Source organism: Capra hircus, chromosome 15, assembly GCF_001704415.2.
Source record: "Capra hircus breed San Clemente chromosome 15, ASM170441v1, whole genome shotgun sequence".
NCBI lineage: Eukaryota > Metazoa > Chordata > Mammalia > Artiodactyla > Bovidae > Capra > Capra hircus.
In genome coordinates this window covers 57,598,137-57,624,885 of record NC_030822.1, presented here as the reverse complement: position 1 = coordinate 57,624,885, position 26,749 = coordinate 57,598,137, and the positions used below count along the sequence as shown (strand labels likewise).

At 48.2% G+C, this 26,749-nt stretch overlaps 1 protein-coding gene across 4 annotated transcripts in view; it reads left to right on the top strand.

The window, feature by feature from the left end:
• Positions 1-26,749, top strand: part of ZBTB16 (zinc finger and BTB domain containing 16) — a 203,561-nt gene that overhangs the window by 134,855 nt on the left and 41,957 nt on the right.

Here is a 26,749-nt window from a genome sequence, read left to right as displayed (position 1 = left end):
TTGGTGGCAGCGTCATCATTGTAGCTCACGCTTCCTGAGCGTTCACAACATGCCAGGCCCTGTCCTTAGTGCTTTACCTGATCTCAGTTAGCCAGTCTTTCCATAACTCTGAAGTAGAAAGCTACTCCCGTGTCACTGATAAGGAAACCGAGATTCAAAGGAGGGTAAGTGACTTGCTGAAGTGAGTAGTGGGGACAGGAATGGTACTGGTTTGATCCTGACACTGCCGTTTACTGTTTGTGGAGCTGTGAATCCGTGACTTAAGCCCTGTTAATTTGGGTTTCCTCACCTGTTGGAAAAGTAGGGTAATACTAGTATCTACCGTGCAGCATAGATGTGTTGGGGGGATTAAATAAGATATTTTATTTGGAGTGTTTAGGGGAATGCTTGGCTCATAATAAGCATTCGATAAATAGTAGTAGATGCATTTAATTTAATAAATATTAATTGAGTTCCTGTAATATCCTGGGCACTGTGGGAGTCTTTAAGGTCTAATAACATATGAGACAGATAGCATTCTTCTTGGAGCTGAGATTCCAGTAGGGCGATAGGATAGGCACGTGATTGTGTAGCAATAATGCCAGGCTGTAATAAGCACTAGTGAGAAAAAATATAGCAGGATAAGGGAGAAAAGGGGTATTTTAGGTCAGATGGTCAGTCTTCTCTGAGAGGGTGACATCTGAGCCCAGCCGTAAAGTTGGAAAGTGAGTTAGTTACTTAAAGGTTTCGTGGAAGAAGATCTGAGTAAAGGGAACAAACACTTGTAACACTCCTGCACGTGGGTTGAATTTGACAGGTTTGTGGAAGGGCAGTGTGGTGGTAGGGGGAAGGCAGTGAGGTGCAGAGAGTGGTGGGAGATGAGGTCAGAAATTAGGTGGGTCTCTCAGTCCTGGCAGGGAATTTGGATTTTATTCTGCGTGTGCTGAGAGTCCATTCTTGGGGTTGGGGCAGGGGGCATAAAATATTTGCAAATCATTTTCATTTGGTTTGAACATATGAGGAACTCTTAGGACTCTAATAAAAATACAAATAACCAAAGCAAAAACTGTGCAGAGGATCTGACTGAATAGATATGTCTCCAAAATAAACAAATAATCATTGAGCGCATGAAAAGATGCTTGACATCATTAGCCATTGGGGAACTACAAATCAAAATCACAATGAGATACTAAATGCTTTACACTCACCAAGATGTAGCTTAATAAAAATGCAGGCAGTGAGAAGTGTTGTTGAGATGGTGGAAAAATCAGAACCCTCATACACTGCTGGTGGAAGTGTAAAATGGTGCAGCCACTTTGGAAAACAGGCAGTTCCTCAAAAAGGTAAACAGATACTGTGACCCAGGAATTCCACTCCTGCGTATATGAAAACATGTATCTACACAAAAACTTGCACGTAAGTGTTCTTAACAGCACTTTTATAATAGCCAAAACGGTAGCTATAACTCAGTGTCAACCTACTGATGAATGGATACACAAAATGTAGTTTATCCATACAGTGGAGTATTACTCATCTATAAAAAGGAATGGAATGCTGATACATTCTAAACATTTTAAAGAGGAATTCTAAAAACGTTATGCTCAGTGGAGGAATCCAGTCACAAAGGCCATGTGTTATAGGATTCTGCTTATATGAAAGATCCAGAATAGGCGACTCTCCAGACAGAAAGGAAGTTAGTAAGGGGCTGGGAGATTTGGGGGGAAATGGTAAATGCTAATGGGTATGGAGTTTCTTTTGGGGTGATTCAAATGTTCTAAAATGTGATGGTTGTGCACCTCTGAATACAGTAAAAAGTACTGACTTTGTCCTTGAAAAGCATGACTGGTGTATCGTATGGTATATGAATTGTGACTCAGTAAACTACACACACACACCTATGCAGACAAACATTTATAGAAAATGGGCCAAACAGGCCATTGGAGGGTGTTGAATGGAGAATGACATGACTTGATTTATGGGTTTAAAATATCACTCCAGTTCCTGTGTTGATAATTGACCGCAGGAGTGTTTGTTACCAATCGGTATGCAAGGAAAACCACTCTAACAGTAGATTAAAGCCACACTGTGTTAACATATCAGACGTTTCTGTAGGTGACTATGCTCAGCTGAGCAGTTTTCACTTGGGGTCTCTCACGTGGTTGCATTGGGTGGTGTGTGGGCCTGGGTGTCCATGATGGCGCCCTCCCTCTCGTATCTGCCTCCCAGTCCTCCTCCCGTTGGCCTCTCTCTCCAGCAGAGCAGCCTGGACCTCTCACTCAGGGCTCCAAGAGTCAGGAAGCAGAAACTTCCAGCCTTCTTAAAAGGTAGGCTGGAAACACGTAGCATCACTTCCACCAGTTCATTGCTCTCAGCAGGCACAGGTCAACCCCAGGTTCAAAGGATGGAAGAGTAGATTCCCTCTCTTCGTGGAGACGGACGGACACCAGGGAAGGAGGGACTGGTGGTAGCCCTCTGTGGAAGCAGGCCCCTGAGCTGCTACCGGGGCTGGAAGGAAAGAAGGAAGACCAGTCAGCTGCTGCTGCTGTTCGTGATTGCCATCAGTCTTTTCTCGTCTTCCTGCCCCTCAAAATCAGCCTCTCCATGTGGAAGACGGATGTCATAGTCCTGGTATCATGCACTCTGGGCTGGTGTTGCCCTGACCTGTGGCATTAAGCAGAACTTTCTAGGTGAGCTGTGAGCCCAGTCAGTGTCTCCCTGGCTCGGTTCTAGAGAAGGGGACTTGGCCAGCAGATTTTGCCCAGGATCCCAGAGCTGGTCTTAAAAGCCAGGGAAGGACGCATGTCTCTCAGACTCCCGGCTATTTCTTGTTGCCTCTGGACCGCACATGTAACTGAGAATCCTGCTCTGAGAATTCCAACTGGGGGCTAAGGACACCAAACTCTGAGCCAGCTTTGCAAAGCAGCTTAATTCTGTCCATCCAGATTAAATTTGCAGCAGCAGGGAGCAAGCTGCCCTAAGTGCCAGGGCCAGGGCGAGAGACTGCGTCCCTGCTGAGTGAGCAGATGGGTGTGTCGTTCACAGACAGGACCCCACACACTTCTTGAGCACCTTTTGTGTGCCTGGCACCCACTGGGTATATGGCAGTGAGCAACGCAGACGTGCTCCCTGTATTGTTTTTCAGACAACTTTCGTGAGATGTAATTCACATCCTGGTCATGTGTTTAAAGGATCCAGTTCTGTAGTTTTTGATATATTAGTGTATTTTTAAGACTATCATAAAAGATACATAAATTTGCCATTTTAACTAAGTGTAAATGACATTGCAACCTGTTTTTAGAGTTTGGTATTGATTGGGCTCTGAAAACCAGGAGGTGTCTTAGGACTAATGCCCTTCCAGGATTTATTAAGTTAGTGAGGACTTGAAAGTGACCAACATTTTTCAGAAAAGAATATTAGTTCCAAGTACTTTGGCTGCCTGATGCCAAAGGTCAACTCATTAGAAAAGACCCTGATGCTGGGAAAAGACTGAGGGCAGGAGGAGAAGGGGGTGACAGGATGAGACTGATCGGATGGCATCATCAACTCAATGGACATGCATCTGAGCAAACTCTGGGAGATAGTGGAGGACAGGGAGGCCTGGCACACCAGACATGACTTGAGAGGCCAAACAACAGTGATTGGAAAAAAGCTGAAGTTTGAGTCAGAAACTGGGGAGGTGGTGGAATCTAACTTTGCTGGCTAGCAGGTGGATAACCTTGTTCCTAGTCCTTTCTGCCCTTCAGATGTCCTCACCTGCAAAGGGGTATAGTGCACATCCTTCCTTAGCAGAGGTGGAGTCCGGCTCCTTCAGACCTGTTTGGGGGCCAGGGATAGTACTGTGGAGCAGGCATGTGGGAATCTTAGTTCCCTGACCGGGGATCAAGCCTGTGCCCCTTACATTAGAAGTAAGTCTTAACCACCGGAGTTTTAACCCTCAGACTTACTTCTGCTTTATCTCCAAGCTGAATCCAAATTGTGCAGAAGAAACCAGGGTGGATGCTTTCAGAAAGGCTCCCTTCCCAGCTGGCTGTGAGCGAGGGGCACGCTTCCTTGCCAGGAGAAGCGTTTGGCCCCTCCTGGTGTTGGGCAGGCTGTCCTCGGCTGGGGACAGAGGTGGTGGTGGCCGTATTGTCAGCTTCAGGTTGGCATCGAGGCAGTTCTGCTGACAGGCAGAGCTGGGCACAGTACTATAGGGGACATATCTGTAGAACCTGCAGCACCCAGATGGGTTCTCGGACTCCCCTAATAATCAATGAAAAAACACAACGTGACATCTAGATGCCATCTCTGTTCTAAGAAAGGGGGCCTCTGAGGAAGAGAGAGGCCTCGTTATAAGGAATGCTGAAAGTGAGGCTAAAGCTGTTGGACTGAGGGAAGCCAGTGGGGTACCAGATATCCTTTAAGAGAGCGAACAAGAGAGCGGGGAAGAAGCTCTGAGAAGGAAGAGACCCTGGGAGAGTAAAGTCATCAAACTGCCGTCTTATGTTTCTGATACCTATATTTACCAAACACTTTCTTCCACTGTACCCATTTTACAGATGAGACCATGGAGGCCTAGAAGCCCAGCACTAGGAAGTGAAGAGCTGGAACTGGACCCAACTCTGACTTCAGTGCTCTTTCTAACAATCCCCAGCTGCCTGCTCATTAACTTACTATTGTCCATGGGTTTGTGGCTGAACGGTTTAGGGAGAGCTTATGTAGCTCATGGCCACATCCTGGGCAGAGCTCTTTTGGATCCCTGTGACCTATTTAACTAAGCATTCTCAATACCCTGATGACCGTGTGCCCCTCGGGAGATAGTATACAATATCCCTGAAATAGATAGGGTCTGGGAGTTCCATGCTCAAGGCAGCCCCGCCACGTAGGGAATTCACAGAGCTGACGTGTAGCATGGCATTGGGATGGGTTATCAGGGTGCTTCTCAGATATTCTTGACACTGCAGAATGAATTTAGGAGAAAATATTTCCAGTCCCATTTTCGCCAAACACATCATCTTCAGGGCTCACCCTTTTAGCTCCTCCACTTACCCTGGAGGACTTCTGGCTCCGAGGGTGGGACCCTTCCTTGTCCCTGCCCTCCAGGATCTTGGTGGGCTCCAGCTGGTGCTCAGGGACGACACACTTACGCTTGGGCTGGGCTCAGGCTTCGTTGTCACACTTCAGTTTTCTGTTTTGCTACAGCTAAGACTTGGAGGAGATAAACAGAGATCACTTTACACCTTTTATATTATGACAAATACATATTGCAAAACACTGCTGCTTCCAAAATGTTTGGGTTGCAGAGCAGTCAGGAATTAACAGCTCTGCAGCTCCCCAAGATGCCTGTACTTCATTTACACATCAGAATTTTTTTTACACTGTTCAGTAAAATAAAAAGCGAGAAAACACATATACACACACGTACACACACACACACCCAGTGCACCAGTTGGGTTCTATATCAGGAATGTCTTAAATTAGTAAGTAGTTCTTTAAAAGTCCAGATAAATTGATAAATACCATTAATGGCTTAATTTATACTCCGGGTTTGAAATTTGACACACGGACAGTATCTTGGCTCAGGAAACACAAGTGGTTTTGTGCCAGAGGTTTTAATGACCGATCAGTAATATAAATTGCTGCGTCACTGAACAGAAATAGCTTCTCTGTGTCATTTGATCTGGAAACTTCTCTGGCCAGGCAGCAGTTAATAAATTTAAAAATAATTACCCTCTTCATTCAAAGTCAAACTAATTAGGAGTGGGTTTTACAAATCATAATGTTGTCCGAGCCACTGTACATCCCCGTTTGGGATGTGAACAGGCCTAGGGGCAACAGATGGGATCGGGTGGCATTAATTAGAGGGCAGGGGAGATACCTCAGCTGCTGAACTGAGGGCAAGGAGGCTGGGGCAGTCTGCAGCAGGCCCTGTGGGGGAGGGGGGAGAATCTCAGTGTGGCAGCCTTGGAATTGAGCTGAAGGAACCTTCAGCTCTTTTAATTCATATGTAGGAGACTCAGAGGCTTCACAGGTGGCAATAGTGGTAAAGAACCCACCTGCCAACGCGGGAGACACAGGAGACGCAGCTTCAATCCCTGGGTTGAGAAGATCTCCTAGAGGAGGGCACGGCAACCCACTCCAGTATTCTTGCCTGAAAATTCCCACGGACAGAGGAGCCTGGCGGGCTGCAGTCCATAGGGTCAGGTCGCACAGAGTCGGACACGACTGAAGTGACTTAACACATCCGCACGTAGGGGACTCAGAACATCTCTCTATGTGCCATCTGAACATAAGAGAGATGGGGCCAATGCTAGTGTTTGGGGGCCAGGCCAGAGAGCCTGTGAGAACCCAACTGCAGGAAAGGCAGATGTGCAGATGGCTACTCAGGGAGGATGACCTCTCAAGGGCTTTATTCACCAGGCAAGTTGGGGCCCTGATAGCGTGGTTCAGGTTTGTCTTGCAGGTTTCAAGGAAGCGGGACCCTTGGAACCGAAAGTCTTGAGTGTGACATTCAGGGTATTCAGAGCGCTTGGAATCTGGTGTCAGACTGTCTAGATTCAAGTCCTATCTAGCCCCATCACTTCCACGTTTTATGAGCTTGGGCAGGGTGCTTAACTTTCCCTAAGCCCGTTTCCTCCTTGGTGATGTGACAGCAACGATGCTGTCGTACAAGGGATGTTGTAAGGATTTAGTTTGATGATCCGTGGAAAGCACTCACCACAGGCCTTGCATGGAGTAAGCGGTCAGTCAGTGGTGATGGTGGTAGGTGAGAGGGGAAGGGGCAGGCTGATACGGTAAGCACGGAGTAAGAATGGGGCGCAGCTGCTTTGCTGAGCGGATGGGATCTTGAGGATCCTGGTGTGTCCTTTGGTCAAGAGGGTGTTTCCAGCGTACCTGTAGAGCCAAGAGCCCCTGCTGTAGGTGCAGTGGGGAGAGGTGAGGGCATAATGAAGTTGTGCATGTGAAACAGCCTCTCAGCAGATTTAGTGGATTTTATTTAAGGCCCTAGTTCCTAGAATGCTCAAAGCTTCCCGGGGGGACTGCCCTCTTCCGACGTTTAAACCGATAACATATCCAACTAGGCCGGACAGGCTGCAGAGCTGGGGTTGGAACACAGCAAGGTCCTGTGTTCCCCCTTCCAGGAGCTTGAGTCCCCCACTGGTGTCCTGGCCCATGTCTGTTGCCTGTTGGGTATTCTGGAAATACAAGTCAGACCTGTGTCATCCCACTTTATGACCTCGTAGTACCCAGGTAAGGAAAAGAGACAGAAAGTCATTCCTGAGCTTAGGAGTTCTGGGGCTAGGAAGCTTCATGGACGCCTTAGAGCCCAGGACACTTGATCTCCAGACTTGCTCCAAAGCAATTCCCCTCTCTTCTCCAGCCCACTCCCTGCCCCACGAGGTTGGCCAGGCTAGTGACTTGTGTTCGCTACATACCAGAGTAGCCTGTGCGGCTGATTCGTCCCATCCTTCCTTCATTCATTTATCCACTAAGTTTTGAAGTACCTACTGTGTGCAAGGGGTGGTCCCTGCCTTCCTGAAGGCTACAGTGTGTTGTGGAGGAAATGAACAAGTAGGGTGAATTTGCTTTGGTTGCAGATAATATAGTCTTCCCAGGTGGCGCTCTTGGTAAAACAGACAAACAAAAAAAACTTGCTTGCCAATGCAGGAGACATAGGAGATGCGGGTTCAATCCCTGGCTCAGGAAGATCCCCTGGAGGAGGGCATGACAACCCACTCCAGTATCCTTGCCTGGAGAATCCCATGGACAGAGGACCCTGGTGAGCCCATGAGGTCGCGAACAGTCGGACACGACTGAGGCAACTTAGCATGCACGCACAGATAATATAGTAGCTGTACTCTATTGGATATTTTGGAGATATGATTTTATTAAGTCCTTATTACCGTCCTAAAACATAGACATTTTCCTTCCCTGTTCTTTGCTAGAGAAGATTAAAACTTAGAGAAGTTAAGGATGACCCGTCCAGGATGGCTAGAACGTGTGCTTCGGGCTCCTGCACCCTAAAGCTGGTGTTTTAATGTTGCTTCTCCTCCCCATGTGGGCCTGGGCATCATACCTAATGTGCAGAGCCGGGGGCTCAGCTCTGCCCATTCAACAGCCTAAAAAACTAGGGCTCAGAGGCCTATGTTTGCAGAGGGGGGTCAGTTGAGAACAAATAAGCCAAACCAGAATTAGGACCGACGAGTTCTTACTTCCAGGCCAAAGTACTCTCCACTCTTGACTACAAAATAAGGACTTTATTTTGCTGGCCTAGAAAAACTTGCTTCATTTCCACCTTCCTGCGTCACAGAGAAAGCCATTCAAGCAGATGCAAATGCTGAGATGCTCCTTCTCAGCTTCTCCATGTCAACCTCAGGAGGGTCGAGTGGCCCAGAACAGCTGACTCACCCGGCGGACAACGGCAGCAGCGCTGCAGGACCTGCCCACCCCTGGTAGCATGGAGCAGGCGCTGGAGGCGCCCTCCCTGGGGCCCTCTCCTCCTCAGTGTGAAGGAGGCTCGGAGGCACCTTGTCGTGGCTTTGGGAGGAGAAGGCAGTGATATCACACAAACACACGCGAGCACACACATGTACACCCTTTGATTGTGCAGAGAGCTGTGCTCCCACCTTGGTGTTGTCGGCTGCCTGCTTGAACTGGCCCCTCTGTCCCTCCTGATATATTAAGGATACTTGGAAAGAGCTGTGGGGACTGTCTCTGGCCCTGAACTCCAGAGGAGAAAATGAAGTCCTTGTTTGGAGGACTTTCGGTGGTGGATGAACAGCCGGGGCAGAGAATCAAAGGGGGTGAGCAGCTACATTCCTTACCTGGGGGTGGCTGCCGGCCTTCTGGCCCCCCCTCCCGCCCTGGGCCTGGCACGAGGGGTGGTGCTGGGCACGGAGGAGCCCTGTCAGGGCGGCTGGCTCCTGTCCTCCCGCAGTAGGAAAACCAGCAACTGTTCTGGCTCCTCCTCCCAAGGGCAGTCTCTCTGTTCCCCTGGTCCCAAAGAGGATGGGGGAGGGAAAGAGAGAAGGGCCAGCAGATGAGAAAGAACTTCCTCTCCCCACAGCTTGACGTGGAAAAAAGGCAGAACGAGCCTCCCACCCTGGCCCAGCTGGAGGGCGGGGGGGAGGAGGGGCGTCATCAGATGGACACGTGGGCTCCACTTGGATTGGCGTGACCTCTCCCATTGAAAGCATAATAGCTTTTGACTTTTATAAATATCAGGGGTGATTGGTATAGCGTTTCACGTGGTGTGCCAGGGAATTGAACCCGAGAAAGCCCGAGCTCGGGACGGCTGCAGGACGTCATGGGCACTTGGGGAGGGAGAGTCATGTGCCCCTGTTTGTGCAGTCAGTGCTCCAGCACAGACTTACTCTTGAGCTCGTTTTGTGCTATTACTATCGAGGCGTGTTTGATGCCTAATATAGAGTTTTATTTTCCAAGCCCAGGGCTCTCAGCTCTGTTGGAGCTGTTGCTGTGGTGTAGGGAACAGCAGCCTGCTGTCACCTGCTGCCCAGCCACGCCTGCCTTCTGCACCGGTCACCGTAGCGGTGCCAGGGCCCTCTGGCTCCTTCTGGACTGACCTCCAGTGCTGCTGCTTATGAATAGATTTTGAGTTTGTTTTTTTTTTTTAGTGATTTTAGATTTATAGCAAAATAGAGTGGAAAGCATAGAGTATCCTGTATACCCTCTACTCCCCACCCCAACATAACTCCCTCCCTGTCAACATCCCTCATCAGAATGGTGCATTTGTTACCCCTGATGAACCGAGGTTGATACATGATTATCCTGCAAAGTTCATGTTAGCGGTCAGTCTCGTTGTTGTAAATTCTCTGGGTTTTGATAAATGTATAATGATGTGTATTCACCATGGTATCATACAGAAGAGTTTCGCTGCCCTACGGAACCTCTGAGCTCTGCCCATCCACCACCCCAATACTTTTGCATGAAGCATTAACACTTTGAGGGGATCGGCGGTATTTAGCTCTCTTGGGATTGGAGAGGAAAATTGAACTGAGATTGATTTGGGTTAGAAGAGGTTAAAGCTCATTCATTCAGAAGACGTCTTGAGCATCTGCTCTGTGCTGGACATTGATGCTGGGCCCTGGGATAAGGATACAGCAGTGAGCAGGACTCACTCACTGAAATTTGCCCACTCCAGTATTCTTGCCTGGAGAACCCCATGAACAGAGGAGCCTGGTGGTCTACAGTTCATGGGGTCACAAAGAGCCAGACATAACTAAGCACATTAGACATTTGCAGTTTCTGTCTCACCAGTAGACAACCACTTCTTTCATTTTATTTAGATGTGTATTCAATAAAAAATTAAATGCATACTGTGTCTGAAGAAGAAATTAAAGGTAAAGATCTTTTGTCTTTTAAAAACTATTCCAGAAGTTTAAGGGGATTGAAACGATTTTGATCTTTGAGGACTGTTGTTCAGAGCTTGGACTGTGCCTGGCTCTGGTGCTTTTATATATTATCTGGTAGAGCCCACTAAGAGGCAGGTTCACTGCCCCTATCACTGCTGAGGAGCTGTGGGCTCAGAGCAGTTTAAGTAGCATGGCTCGCTCAGTGGAAGAGCTGGGCTTCAAGTTCAGGGCCCCCAGCTGGGAGTCTGATGGAACTTCCGGGTGCGTGTCATTCTCCTATGGTCGTAAGTCCCTTCCATACGAACAAGTTCTGTTCCATGAGTGGGTTGGTCAGTCCAGCTTGTTCCTAAGTCGATTGAAGTTAGCCTAGGTACCCCTAACACAGTCGGCCCCTGTGTACTGTACTGTAATAGGTTTATAATATTTCTCACACACATAATTCATAGCAAACATAAAAAATAAAACATCTTACCGTGCAATACCTTGAAAAGTACAATACGAGAGCTGGCATCGGGGGGCTGGCCTTGAGTGAGCAGGCAAGAAGCGCTCCTGACTGGCGGAGGGCGAGGAGGTGGGAGATGGCAGAGCTGGTGGACCGCCAGCAGCGGGAGACAGAGGGAGAGCTGCAGTTTCACTCACGGCTGGCGTGGGTGGCACGGGATCTGGTTCCTTGCTGGAACCAGACACACGCTTGCATCTTTGAAAGTTTGCAACTCGAAGGTTCATATGCAGAGAGGACTTAACTGGATTCAGAATTGCCTGTGTTCAGAATGGCCTCTTCCCTTTCATGTGGTCCTCAGACCAGAGTCCCCGTGGTCAGCCTTGGGGCTCCCACTCACCTCTCCACCCCCGACTCCCGCTGGCCCCATGTATCCCCTCCATCTTTTCAGCTCCTGCCCCTTCCTCTCTGGCTGTGCTCCCTTCTCCCCCCGTGATACCACTGCTGCCTGATGACAGAAAGGAGTTAATAAAAACCAATGTGTAACTTAAACTTGAAAAGCCATAAATCGCCTTGTTTTTTTCTAGGATGTTGGTAGCATTTTGATTTAATAGTTGGACAAACACAAGGGCCTATTTTATTCAGAGTTTACAGGCCTCAAGGCTGTTATTCCTCCAAATTTAATAGCATTGAAATTGCAGGGTTTGCTATAATTTGCCTATCGCTTTCTGCTCCACCACTGATGTTTATTGTCAGCGGGATGGAATCTCAATCCGACTCACTTAGATAACATGTCTGTTAAACATTTAGATAATTGTACCATCATTAACTTGTCACATTATTTTAGAGATTCAAAACAGAAGCAGGGTAAGTAGAGGTACTGGGGGGAGGGGGGAGGAGGAGGAAGAGGAAATCTCTCCTGAGTTGAACAACCAGGAGATGAGAGAATTGATTTCACACTCCTGACGTTTCAGGGGGGCATGCAGCAGAGCTGGGCTGGAAACCCAGGGCAGGTCACCCCTATTACATTGCCGCAGATGCTCAGGGACCCTTGGTGGTTCATGCCCAGCTTTAGCCTTTACGTCACAAAGATCAGTTTTTTAGCTTCCCTTAGAGATGCTGATTACAGCATTATATGTAATTACAAAGCCTGAGACCAACCTACGTGTCCAAAGGAAGGGACTCTGTTAATTATGGCACCTGCATGGAAAAAGAGCCTTGATGTTTTGTGCGATAAAAGGTGATTAGAGGAGAAGGTGGTTTAGTGTCATCTTATTTCATGTAAAATACAGAAGCCATCCTATAAGATTCTATAAGGCTCTACAGTCCACCTATTAACAGTGATTATCTTTAAAGAATAGGATTACAGAACAAAGCGGGTTTTACTTTCTGCATTAATATCTATTTCTGAATAATAATAAGAACTAGTATTTATTTTCTTTATTATTATATAATAATAATGACTTATTGGCATGTTTTACTTATATAATTTATACTTTATTTATTTACTTTTCGGCCATGCTGCACGGCATGTGGGATCTTAGTTCCCCAACCAGGAATCGAACCCATGTCCCCTGCAGTGGAAGCATGGAGTCTTAGCCACAGACCTCCAGTGAAGTCCCTTGTTTGATTCTAAAAATTAAGGTCATATTATAAATAATAAAAAATAATCACCTTTGAGCCTCATTCTTTCCATGGAGGAGAATTTCTAAAAAAAGGCTGCAAGTGCAAGTAAATGGGTTTTTGAGGCAGATGTAGAACATGACTGTCTAGACCTGTTTCCCACTCTTAAGGCAGGTGACTCCAGATGGAGAACTCGGGACCTGGGAGGGGCTTGTGCCAGCGCTCAGGGGTCACAACCACTGTCTGTGTTCACCACGGCCTGATAGAGGACGTGGGTAGCAGGAGAGACTTTCCTTAAAATTAAGTGAGGACTGACGTCACACCTGGAGGGGTGACCCAGGCCAGGGCCCAATAGGAATGAGCTCCCATTTTTCAGAGAGCAACTAAAATAAATGTCAACACGAGTAGGGTACGAGCTTGGCCTCCAGAACTGCCTCCCTAGGAATTCTATGGTCTATGTCCTCTGGTCCCTAGGAATTCAATGGTCTGTGCCCTCTGGTGACAGGTGTGACTGGTTCTGTCCGTCTGGCTTTGAACACTGTGTTAGCTCCTGTGTCTGTGTGCACCCAGTGACACCCAGGAACACTGCCCAGGTCACAAAACAAAGGTTGGAATGGACATGTACACACTGCCATGTAGAATGGATGCCTTGTAAAACAGAGAACCAACAAGGACCTACTGGATATCACAGGGGACTCTGCTCCATGTTATGTGGCAGCCTGGATGGGAGGGGAGTTTGGGGGAGACTGGATACACATATGTTTGGCTGAGCCCCTTTGCTGTCCACCTGAAACTCTCACAACATTGTTAATTGGCTGTACTCCAATATAAATTAAAAGTTAAAAGCAACAACAAAAGGCCCTACAAGGGTTAATGTTTTCCTGATTGTACTGTAAATAATGCAGATATTTGGGGGTGGGAGGAACAATGTAAATATTTTATAGACTGTAAGCTAAATAATGTATATATTTAGAAAAATAGCTTAAATATTTCATGTGCTGCAGCGCAGATTTTTTCTTCGAGGATGAACTGGACTGGTGAAGCCCACGGGGTAAGGATGGTGACATGGTGGCCCCTGGGGTGGAGGAGCAGAGGAGTTGCAATAAAAATACATGTGTGGGATTGGGGAACAACAAGGACCCACAGCTGTCAGTTTCTTGGAACCCAAGTATGTAGTTGAAAGTCTCAGGTATTTCAAACTATCTTTTAAATATCCTGTGCTCTTTTTTTTTTTTTTTTGATGTGTGAAAGACACAAATGACAACCTAATAACAAGAATTTGCTTTTAAAAAACCACTTCTAGCCCAGGAGAATTGAAAAACACCCATCCACACAAAAACTTGTACATTAGTGTTCATACCACTTCATTTATACCCTCAACGTAGAAACTGGAACCCACGTGTCCATCGGCTGAGGAATAGATGAACAAGACGTGGTATATCTGTATCATTATCCAGCCATAAAAAGAAATAGATACACTTGCATGCTACACCATGGATGAATGTTAAAACCAACACGAAAGAAGTTGGGTACGAAAGGCTACATAATGTATGACCCCGTTTATGTGAAATATTCAGAATAGGCAAATCTATAGGAACAGAGCAGATTAGTAGTTGCCAGAGGCTGAGGGGAGCGGAAAATGGGGAGTGAGAACTAATGAGTATGGAGTTTCTTTTGAGGGGTGATGAAAATGTTCTGGAGTTAGTGTTGATGATGGTTGTACAACTTTCTGAGTACATTGAAAACCGTTGAACTGTGTGTTTTAAAAGGGTGTGTTTCATGGTTTGTGGTGGATTATCTCTTCGCTGAAATGAAAAGCAACTTCCAGGTCTTGTTGGTTTTTACACCCTCAGCCCAATCCCCTCTACCTGCTGCATCTCAGGATTTGTTTTAGATAGCTCGCAGTTTGCAGAATGGTGACCATTCAGACAGTGCAGGAGGCTCTGGTGCCTTCAGGATCATTCTGTTCTTGGAGGCAGTGGGGAGCAGGATGGCTCAGAGCCCTCCTCCTGTCCTTCCTCCATATGGACTGCCGACTGCCGGGAAGAAAGAAAGAAGGGATCAGGTCGGGACCCTCAGTGGGGGAAGGATGTGACTCTGACCGCAGTCAGAGGGGACTGGGAGTTGCCTTGTGTTGGACATCTTCAGAAAAACAGCCAGGCCTTCTCATGCCCGAGAGGAGTCCCTCTGACCAGAGGGCGTGCATGAATAGTGTGGACCCAGGCAGCCTGTTTCAAGCAAAGAATCACACAAGTAGCGTGCGCTCCGTGTGGGGAAATTAGAAAACACATGTAAACAGAAGAAATGTGCCTCCTGTAGCTCCACCATCTTTTTCTGTTGTCTTTTAAACAACGCTGGGGCCATAACAGGCAGTGCATGCTGTCCTGTAATCTGTTGCTCGCATGCCAGCAAACCTGTATCTTGATGATCGTTGCAGTGCTTCCCGAGGATTGTCCCCTGCTCCCCATTTTTTTTTTTTCGTAAGCCTCTGATTGCCTTACTTTGTGCACTGGGATGCCCCCTTTGCTCTCCATGCTTTGGTGGGGGGTGGGGAACCACTCCCCACACATGAAGGACCCTCCGGGGGGGCTGCAGGCAGGATGAGTGACTAACAGATGCAACATGTTATCACCTCTTACCTATCGCTGCTTCTGTCAACAAGATGAACTGGGCTGGCCAGGCACTTCTGCGGCAGCTGTTTACTTGGTCATTCCAGGCAAGCTTGAGATGCTGGGAACACAGCCAGTCCTCACATTCGATCTTCTTAGAAGCTGTTTGCCTTTGGTTTTCTCCAGCCTTGCAAATGGCCACTCGCCCTGGGCACGATCTGGGCAGGTAATTTACCTACTCCACTAGCTTAACGGATGGCACTGCCTGGGGGCTGGGCAGAGCAAGGAAAATACAGGCATCGATTTATTTGCCAAGTTTAAGCCCAGAGTTAAGGAGCAAGGTAAGTATCTCCATGTGTTAAGTGTCCCAGGCCCAACTAGCGTAGATTTCCTACCAGAGAAGAACCCCAAACAGGTATTAAGGAAAAGGCTTTTCTTTTGGCATTTCCTTCTCGGAACATTAGGAAAAGTTACCTAACAGGGGGATTACAGGTTTGGGTCAGATGAAGTGTTCCCTGCCCCCGTTCGGAGAAGATCCATTACAGATTGGAAATGACTTTGTCTCTAAGTGCCCATTGTTAGATGGAATACACATTCCCCTCCACCAAACAAATATAAAATGCTTCCAGCCTCTGCCTCAGATTTTCTATTACTGTTTCACAGGACTCCAGAGAGTTTTAAGATAGCAATTTGATTAAGCTTATGGGGAAGATCCCATCAGATAACATTCTTTTTCTGCAGGTAGAGATAATGTGTTCAAGTATTAAGTATGTTTTAAAGGTAATTATCTTTTCCATATTCATTTTAGTTACAGGAATTGAAAAGGGGGAGACTTTGTATTGGAAAGCTGCCCCTTGGGCTCTAGAATCGCTCTGACTTCTCTCCTCTGGGAAACACACTTGAGGTTTTTGACAAATGAAGGGGCACCAAGTGTTGCTCTGTTTTGAAATGACTTGGGAACCCCTGTCTCTGGGGAAGTGGTCCAGAAGGCAGCATCTTGGCCCCTGCTCTCATCTGGCTCCCAAGTTTGGACGCCCTGTTCTGGGATGCCTTCTGGCCTCCCCATCTTAAGCTCAATGGACATGAATTTGAGCAAACTCCATGAAATAGTTGAAGGACAGGGAAGCCTGGCGTGCTACAGTCCATGGGGTTGCAAAGAATCTGAGATGACTTAGTGACTGAACAAAAACAACATCTTAAGCTTCTGGGTGATGGAGGGAGGCCTGGTTGCTGCTCAGAAAGAGAACTTGCCTCATCCATCAGTGAGTCATAATGTTACAACCCCACCTTACAAAATAGAGCCTGGAATCACCATTTACATTTATTAGCCCAGCTTTGGGGTGTACTCATATTGCTGCTCATATTGGGAGAGGCTAATTCCAGATCTCAAATTCTAACATATTTAGAATCCTAGACTTCAGAATTGGAGCAGGAGGCATTAAGGAGTGTGATCCTGAGCCTCAGAGAGGTTCAGTGATTTGCCCAGGATCACACAGCAAGTTAGAGAGACATACTGTGGTCTAGGGGGCTTCCCAGGTGGCTTAGTGGTAAAGAATCCACCTGCAATGTGAGAGATGTAGGAAATGTGGGTTCAGTCCCTGGGTCAAGAAGATACACTGGAGAGGGGAATGGCAACTGACTTTCTTGCCTGGAAAATTGCAGAGACAGAGGAGCCTGGTAGGTTACAGTCCGTGGAGTCAGAAAGAGTCAGATATGACCTAGCTTTCACGCATGCACTGTGGTATGTAAACCCAGGAATCCTGGTCTTGGATCACTCCTCCCGTCCCCTGGGATTCCCACAACTCTTCGATCTGGAAATAATCCTCAGCCCCTTTCCTGGGAATTTCCAGAGTAGGAGATTCTGTCCATGTGGCCTTCCTTGGTTATCCGTGCATCAGGGTCTGCACTGAGAGCTGCCAGGGCCCCTAGGGGTCTGAGAAGCTCAGAGCAAAAATGGTGCTGATGCTCTGAACTTCTTCAGATCTCACTTGCCCACCAGCTGTACTGTTTGAATTACTCTATCAATTTTTTTCAAAATAGAAAAATCAGATTGGAATCCTACCTTCAGAAAGCGAACAATTGCTAGGGAGGAAAAAACACAGACATAGCTGAAAAGGTAATTAGTGATACAAGGCACTTGAATCAGATGCATGCTGTGGGGATCCAGGGGTGGTGATTGGAGTATCTCTCATCCCTTCATCTGCCTGAAATTCTTTCTGCTGCAGCCAGGAACCCATAGTTCCTGCCCACAGTATCCCCCACATTATGTCTCTGCCTGATTGCTCAGGAGCACATGATTAGACTGAAGTCACTGGTCTGAAGGCAGCTGACTCTGGGAAAGGACCCCAGGTGATGGTTTTATCACGTAAGACCCAGGATGGTGGCATGGAGAGCCCCATTGTCTTCACATTCCTGCCCAGTTCTGTCAGATGGAGATGGCAGTGGAGGATGGGTGTGGAGTTGATGGGTCCAGGCTGGTTTTAGGGCGTAGCCTCATGCACTTACCTTAGCTAAGGTTGGCTCTGGCATCCTTGCCGGTGTTGTCTCTCCATGCAGGAGATGCAGGAGACGTGGGTTTGATCCCTGACTCTGCAGGAGGAATTGGCAGCCCACACCCAGTGTTGTCTCTCCCGTGTTCCTCCTTTGGAAGGTCCTCATTGTCGTTTATCAGCTATACATTAAAATCACTTGGGGGAGCTTTTTTTTTTTTTTTAAAGAAATAGCAAGCAAGGATTCCCACTACAAACCTGCTGAATCAGAATCTCCAGCAAGGGGCCCAGTGAGGGGCTCAGGATGGATGTTTTCTAAAGCTCCCCAGGAGGCTCACATGTAAAACCAGGGTTGAGAACTTCCGGATGAGATAAGATCAGGCTGTACTGCGTGGCCCAGAAAATGCCTCCAATCAGAATTTCAGGCCATCTCATGCTACCACCTACAGTGTTCATCCTGAAGCACTTATAATTTCCTATCTCTCTTTGCTGCTTTTCTTCTCCTTGTATCTTCCCCTGACTCCTTCATTTTCCTATTTTTGTAGACTATTTCTTCTCAGCTCCATTGTTTATGTTATATAAATGTTTGTGTCTGCCCTCCACCCCTGTTCCCTGCCCCGATTCATGTCTTGAAGCCCTTACCTCCAAGGTGAAGGTATTTGGAGGTAGAGCCTTGGCAGGTTTAAATGAGATCATAAGGATGATGAACCCCCATAATGGGATCAGTGTCCTTATAAGAAGCAGAAGCAAAGACATCACTTTGCCAGCAAAGGTCTGTCTAGTCAAAACTTTGGTTTTTCCAGTAGTCATGTATGGATGTGAGAGCTGGACCATAAAGGAGGCTGAGCGCCAAAGAATTGATGCTTTCTGATTGTGGTGCTAAAAAAGATGTTTGAGAGTCCCTTGGACTGCAAGGAGATTAAAGCAGTCAATCCTAAAAGGAAATCAACCCTCAATGTTTGTTGTAAGAACTGATGTTGTAACTGAAGCTGTAATACTTTGGCCACCTGATGCAAAGAGCTGATTTGCTGGAAAAGACCCTGATATTAGGAAAGATGGAAGGCAAAGGGAGAAGGGAGCAGCAGAGGGTGAGATGGTTAGATAGCATCGCCAACTCAATGGACATAAATTTGAGCAAACTCTGGAAGATAGTGACGGACATAGGAGCCTGGTGTGCTGCAGTCCATGGGGTTGCCAAGAGTCGGTCATGACTTAGCGACTTACCAACAACAGAAGAATCAGGAGAGACTAGAGCTCTCACTTCCATGTAAGGACACAGCTCCAAGGCAGCCATCTGCAAGTCAAGAAGGGCCCTCACCGGGAATCCAGCCACGTCAGCACCCTGATCTAGGACTTCCAGCTCCTAGAACTATGAGAAGTAAATGATGGCTAAGCTGCCCAGTCACAGCATTTTGCTAGAGCAGCCCAAGGAGGCTAAGACCGGGCCGTCCTCTGTCACCCCCTTTTCCCCAAATAAGCAGTGGAAGGTATGGCCTCCTTTTCATCTCCTGCACCACGGGCATAACTCCACTTGCACCACTTGGCCGTCTTATTACTCCATGTGTTGGGGAGGGGCACTGTCTGAACCGTCTTTGGTCCCTGGACCCTTTGACTGTTTTTAGAAGAGTAGCCACCCAATCAGTATTTGTTGTGTGGTTAACCAAAAGCAATAAAGGGAGCTTCCTGGTGAAAAGCAGGAAAAGGGAACCTGTCTGAATTCAGAATTTTGCTCTTCACGTGCCAGCTGTATAGCCTTGGACAAGTCACTCAACCTTTGGAAGTCTCAGATTTCTTACCTGAAAAACTAGAGCTTCATGCTTGCCCCAATCACGCCAAAGATGGATGTGACAGCTAGAATAATCTCAGCAGTAACGTCCCTGCGAGGTGGAAAGCAAATTCGCCTGTAAGCGGTTGTTCTAATTGTCCCAGCTCGGGAGCCCCTTGGGGGCCTTGGTTTCTGCCCTTCAGACACCCAGTTTGTGCCCTCTGCACCGCACCCCTCCCAGCTCTCACTGGCCCTTTGCTTCCCTGGCTTGCTCTGCTGTACCTACCGTCCTGTCCCCTGCACGTACATGAATGCTGCATGAAAAAAAAAAAAAAGTCAAATTCTGTTATCATATATGTTGAATTACACCGAAAGTAGTGGGGGAAGCAGGCTGGTCCATCTGGAAATTAACTATTCAGTGTAACATGATGGACAGACGTTAGAGGGAGAGGCGTCCTAGGGGTTTTGACTGAATATGATCTGAATAGGTCAGATCCCGCATGCCATCCATTCCAGATCCATAATTTCTAGTGTGGAGAAAGTTCCAGAAGGAACCTGAGCTCGGTCATCCCTTGCTCATCCGCCCTGTGTGACTGGAGCACCAACCATGGGCATGTGGCAGGTGCCCACCTGCCAGCATCTGAGGGTAGCCTGCCTCATCTGCCCCCCACCCCCATTCAGGAGCCTGCAGATGAGAGGACGGCTGTGTCCGGCGTGCTCGGGAGCAAGATGGGCGGGCGCCCAGCCGTGATGGGGCCAGGAAGGGCTCGGAGGCAGGAGGAGACCCTCAGGCTGAGTTTTCTTCTCATGCTGCTTTAGGGTAAATTTATCTCATGGGGATGGTGACTGAGTTGCTCCCTGTATCTTGCATAGTAAAACCTGCGTGTTTAGGCTTGCAGATGGAGGCTGTCGCTAATCCCTTTCCTTTCTTAGTCTCCTGTTTCTGAGGCTGGCGGTGTCTGGCATTTGTGCAGAGAGGAAGGATATAAAAGGGCAAGACAGGAGACCCCGGTGCCTGGATTCAGAGCCTCTGCATTCCGGGACCCCCCAGAGGCCCCGCTCCCTGGACCCTTCAGCCCGAGAAAGCCATTGTGCTCCGTCCTGGCCTCTGACCCCAAGGCTCTGAGAAGCAGCAGGTTGTTGACACTTGGACAATCATTTCTCGCAGGACCACTGCCTCCCTCGGGAGCTCCCCTGTCTGCCTTGGGGTGGTGACGGCTCCCCCAGCTGGGAAGGGGGTGGCAAAGGAGAAGTTTGCTCCCAGCCAGAGTGGGAGGAACGGAGGGGGCGCCTCCTCAGCAGCCACCCACCTCCCACCGCCCCCCCTCGAGTTGGGTCCATGTCCTTTCCTATCTCACCTGCCAGTTCAGTGGCACACCCCTCCCCGGGTCGGGAGAGCTTCCAGAAAATGAATCCAGGAGACATTTCCGGCCCCCATTCCCTCTGGCCTTCTTGTTGTGGGTCTCCTGCTTGCAGGGGAGCCCCGTGTTTCTGCATGAAGGATGTCTGTCTGCCTGTCTCCTGCAGTTACAGCAACAAAGACTGTTTCTGGCCTTGGTGCTGCCGCTTATTAGAAGCAAGACTCTGGACCAGTCAGTCGCTCGCCCTTTTAGAAGCTTGGTTTCTGCATTGGTAGAAAGGGCTCCAAAAAGCTCACTTACCTAACAGGCCTGCTGTGAGGCTCAGAGAATAATAGGTGTGGAGCGCCCTGCACCCTGGGAAGCCAACATATGGTGGGTTAAGAGTGTCTTTAAGAACCACAGTTTGCTGGCAGTTCGCATATATGATTCTTACAGTTTCTGTGTGTGGGGGCGAGGTTCCCCAGCATTTTCTCCCCCTTCTTTCTCCGGCATCTCAGAAAACATTATTTAGAAGCAGGTGGAGCTGGACGGAGGGACTCTTACATTTTTTAAGTGCCACTTTGCATTCCTTTCACCTTGGTCTTAATAATAAATAACTCTGACCGAGTGACCAGGGCCTGGGATGGTCTGTCCAAATAAATGCGAGAATGTCTCCAGTAGCCAGGCGTCCCCATTCAGTGGGCTTGCTCAGGACCATTTCTCCAGCCATGAGAAAAACTGTCTTGCTAAGCTACAGAAAAATCTCCCTTGTGCTTTAATTCTGGAAGAAGCGGATTAGTGTGGCCATATTTAACCTTTGACCTCGACACAAAAGCATTATCAAAATTAGTTGCCAAGAGGCTCTGTCTTCCTCTCCCTGCCCCCCATGTCCCTGTTTGCCTGGACTGGTTTAGGACCTTGGTAAACTTCTGAGCAAGAGCAAAGGTTCAGAAGACCACTGTTGCCTTAGAGACGTCCAGGCCTGGTGCTGCCTGTCCGAGCTCCTGGGGTCCAAGGTGAGCTAGAGGGCAGAGCTGAAAGTCTGGTGCTCCAGTGGGCATCAGAATTTATGGGCTTCCTTTTAACACTCTTTCTCTCTTGGAACCGGCCTAGTTCTCGAATAGCTTGGAAACTGGACACTAGTCAGATGGTACATTGACTTTTAGACCCACGTTCCTCAGAACTTTTTAATGCCTCCTTCCACCCAGTTGCTATGGGATCTCAAAGTACTGGTTGATCCAAAGGATTGATTTCTGACATTTTCCCCCTCCAGGCAGAAATCCGTGGACTTGGAGGATGGTGCAGGGCGGGTATCTGGACCTGAGTCAATTCTCTGGGTGTAAATCCCTCCCCTGTCATTTAGTCACTAAATGGGCAGTTTGTGTGAACTCTGAGCCTCGCTTCCTCATCTGTAAGGTGGGCACATTCATGACAAGCATAGTAGGATATTGTATGTAATAGGATAGCATGGGAAGAGCCCAGAATGGGGCATGACGCTTGCATCAGTGTCCTCACTGCTTAGCAGACATTAGCTGTTGTTATTCCTGTTGACATCAGTATCATTATTGATTCTTTATTACTTGCCCAGGTCCTGCGTCTCTTTGGCCACACCCCCCACCCTTCCCAGTCCCCACCACATCGGCACCCCGCAGGTTTTCTGGGTGACTTTCCCCATCTCTGGCTCCCCTAGCCCAGCTTTCTTTGCAGTGATTTTTGGAGTCCTCTCTTGGATAGGGGGTGGGGGTGGCTGGATGAGGACTGTCTTCATTTCATACCAGAAAGTCCAGCGTGCAGAGGGGGATTGGGAGGGAAGAGCGCTTTATAAGCTCGTGATGAAAGCTGTAAAACGAGATGGTCAAGGGTCTGGCTGGGCCTGGTTCAGGATTATGGCCGGCCCCTGGAATGCAGAGGGGGCCTCTCTTAAGAAGCCAGCGTCTATTTACAGTGTATCTCTCATAAACCCCAATGCCGGGGCGAGGGCAGGGGGACTCGCCCTCCTGGCATGTGATTGATTATCTGGTATTTATGCCATTGAGGACTTGTCAGCGGTTCGGGGTCAAAGGGTCATCTCATGTGTCTTGCCGCCAATCCACCTCCTTTTGTACAGTGCGGACTGGGTGAGCAGTGCACAAAACAGCTTTTTCTTTGCCTTGGGAAAAGGGGGAGGGGGTGGGGAGGGAGTGTCAATGAAAATTTTTTTCAACCTTTTCTGAATAGTGTCCTTTTAATTCTAAAGAACTTTTAATTAAAAGTAGCAGGAAAATTCATCTTGAGAAGGTTTAACTTACCTTAACAGATAACTTTTGTGTCCCGAGAAGCTGGGAGTGACTTTGGATTAAAAAAAAGAAAGAAAGGAAGGGGTTCTGTTGTGTCTCTTGCCCTCCCCAGACGTGTTTGAGGATCCCTGGAGGTCCCTGCCCTCTGTCCCTAAGTGTGGCCCCAGCTTGGGAAAGCAAGAAGGACAGAGGTGGTCCTTCAACTGTAGCATAACCTTAAAAACCTAGCGAGGGTCTCTCCGCTCCAGCTTCCCCCTGTTTTAGATGAAGAGACAGAGCTTTGGCAGGTGGAAGGACTCACTCGGAGTCACGCAGCTGGTTGGTTGTAGAGGCAGGCACTGGGTTTTGTTCTCCTGACCCCCCTTCCTCTGGCTCCTCTGAGCACATGGAGTTGTTTCCTAAAGTTTTGGATGCCAAGTGGAGATAAAGTGATGGTATCGGCTTGGCCACAAACCAGACGAACTTTTTCGGCCAACCCACTATTTTGTTGCTTTTAAACCCTAGATGTTTGAGACTTGGGGGCCTCTCCTAGGTCCCTTGGGCTGGAAGGACCCGCCTCCATCTCTGAATAGACAGTGTGTGCTCACGTGACCCAGAGGACTCACTCTATGCCCCCTTCCTAAACATCTACCAGGGGCTGTGGGGGAGGGGCCTCCGTGTCCTCTGAGTGGTAGAAAATAGCAGGATCCCTCTCCCAGTCTTTGTCACTGATGGTCTCGATGTTCTTCTGAACAGTAAGCTTCCCCTGGCCTGGAGCTCAGGAGTGGCCTGAGTGGAGGCTGACTGTCCACAGGTGTGAGAGGGGCCACCCAGAGCCGGGACTTTGCAGGGCACCTCACTGTGTATAGCTCTTCTCTGCTGTGGGCTCAGCACCCCAGGGGGACGTTTAACCCCCCAAATCTCACCCAGCTGACTTAGCTGATTATGCCCCAGGATAGCAAAGGGACGCCCTGCTCATGCCTCTCAGCTCGTTGAACACCGGTGGAAACCCGGGCAGAGAAATTCTTTGCCTAAGTTGCGTGTCTGTGGGAGTCATGATAGTCCTGTTGGCCGTATCCCTGATTTTGTCCTTCTTGCTGCCACTTAAGAGATACAGTACAAGGAATTGTCTTCTCAGGAATTGCTTTAGGAATCCCAGTTCTTTCTATTCCCCTCATTCCTATTCCAGTTAAGTTAGTGAATGCTCATTTGGGCTGATGGGGCATCACTGTGAGGAAAAGACTGAAATTGTGTGAGACCTGGTTCTTGCTGGTGAGAGAAGAACAGCATTTACCGCGTTCTTACAGACTTTGCTGAGTGTCAGACACTGTTCTAAGGCTTAATTGTCATAATTTTATTTAGTCCTTCTATCAGCTTTTCAAAGTGACCATTCTTGTCTCCAGATGAGGGAGGCATGAACCACTTTCCCTGGCGATAACTCTGATAACCATTATCGTGAAAACTGACTGAACATTTGCTTCATGCTGGGTAGTGCTAAACTTTTAAAACACATGATCTTCCTGAATCTGTACGAAACCCCTGTGAAGTAGGTACTGGTATCATCCTGGTCTTACAGAGCCTAAAACAGGCACAGAGGAGTCAGGTAACTTTCCCGAGACCACACAGCAGAAGTGGCCAAGCTGGATTTGGGACTGCAGAGTTTCCCCTTAAGCTGCATCACCCCTCTGTCTCTTTAGGTTTCAGAGCTGGGCTGCAACTCACGAGTTTCAGACGTCAGTGCTCATATTGTTTTTTCTCGCTGTCCTAACATAAATTTGCTGGGAGACACTATATATAGACGTATATAAATCAACCCGAGACCAGCAAAAGGTCACTGTGTAATCAGATGCCAGCCTGGGTGGTGCATGGAGAGGAATTTAGAGGAGCAATATGTTAACGAGGACATCACCCAGCCCCATCCGTAAGCTCCCACAGTAAGGGCACTGATCCTCGCCTTTCCGTCACTAGACCTCACCCAGGGCTGGGGCATGTTAGCTCTTCTACAAATGCTGATTAAATTACTAGGAAGGAGTGAGTGGGGGAGGTGGAGTGAAGTGGATTTGTTTTAGGAAAATGGCATTTTTAGCCGTCTCCCTTTCATGGCGTGCTGACAGGGTGCCGGGTCCTCTGCCAGGTATGTTATTTATGCTCTGTGCGTGCGTGTGTGTGCTGAGTGGCTTCAGACGTGTCTGACTCTTTGCAGTCCTGTGGACTGTAGCCCACCAGGCTCCTCTGTCCATGGGGCTTCTCCAGACAAGAATACTGGAGTGGGTTGCCGTGCCCTCCTCCAGGGCATCTTCCTGACCCAGGGACTGAACCTGCATCTCTTTTATCTCCTGCACTGGCAGGTGGGTTCTTTACCAGTAATGCCACTTGGAAAGCGCCTGTTTATGCTATACTTTAACCTTTATACGTCAGCCCTATGGCTGTTATTATCCCTAACCTGAGGCTGAAAAGAAGCTCTGTACCTTGACCAAGAATTCTCCCCATGATTTCAAAATCATTTCCTTTCCCCAAGGCCAAGAAAAAGGCACAAGTGAAGGGTGAAAAGGATACAAGTGACAGAGGTAGACTGCAGAGAGACTGCTCAGTTGGCACCGGGGACCTGGAAAACCAAGGAAGAGAGCGTGTCCTCTTTTCTTCTGCTTGCGGTTGGGAGTTGCCTCTTTGATATAAGGATATCTGGATCTATGAAGTTAACTGTGTCCAGTTAATTGAATTTATAATTCAGCCCCCCCAAATCCTGAAAAGAATCGTTTTTTATGTTCCTTAATGAGTGCTATAAAAACAAGTGGTGAATCTAATTTTATGAATGATCCTTTATGACTTACCTGATAACTAGTAGTTGTTCAACACAAAGGACTCATAACTCAGTCTGGGTGTAAGCTGGCTGCCTGCAGTGAAAGAACGTGTTTTAAAGTTGTCATCTTGTTCCTCTTGAGTGGCCGAGGCATGCAGCTAGCTGTTCCCTCGTCCACCGTCAGGCTCCTCATTCAAGGGGGATTGTGGAGAAGGGCCACCTGGCTTGCCAGCCCGGGACGACCAAGAGCTCTCGCCTCTCATAACTGGCTCCGACCCAGAAGGGGAAGGGGAAATATGGCGGCTCATCCCAGTCCCTCTCTGCTGGAGTCCCACCTCGATGTGGCCGGCTGTGCTAGGGAAGAGAAAAGCAGCACAGAGAAAGAGGTACAAGGGCTGTAAAGGAGTTTCTTTCATCTGTACCCTACAACGAAGACAGTGAGCTTTTGAAAAAAAAATAAGGAAAAGAAATCTAGATGAGATGCTGGTGAGAACTTCCTGAATTGGAGAGCTGTTCTTAAGAGAGGCTGAGGCCTGTCCATCACTAGAATATGCACACATACATGTGCTCTTAGCTTTTTATAGTTTTCATTGATTTTTAAAAATCTTTTAGAAGTTGAATTTAAATGGGTTGGTGATCACACACCTTGAAAGTAATAGAGCTTAGTCATATAATTCAAGCATCATTCATGAAGACCATTGAAGAAAGGCTGGCTGAACTCCCCAGCTGGAAAGTCAGAGGCAGGGGGCTGGACTCGGTGGCCGGGACCCTGCCCACGGTGCTCACCCAGGACAGGAAGGGCTTAGAGGAGGGAAACCCTTGAACCTGGCAGCCAAGGTGGGGGTGTGGGAGCGTCATGAAGGCAGGCCAGGATAAAGCTGTGATTTCCATGGGTTATCACCTTTCCCACTTTATCTGGGTTAAGAACAAGGTAAGAACAGGCCCTGCGGCCCTGAGTGAACCTTTCCTTGGGGCTGCTGAGTGGGGAAGAGGACACCCCGCCCTGTCTCCCCACCCCCCTCTCCCTTGTACACACTGCACCAGTAAAGTACACACTGCAGCTTTGGTGTGTGGGGTGGGTGGGGACAGATACAAGAA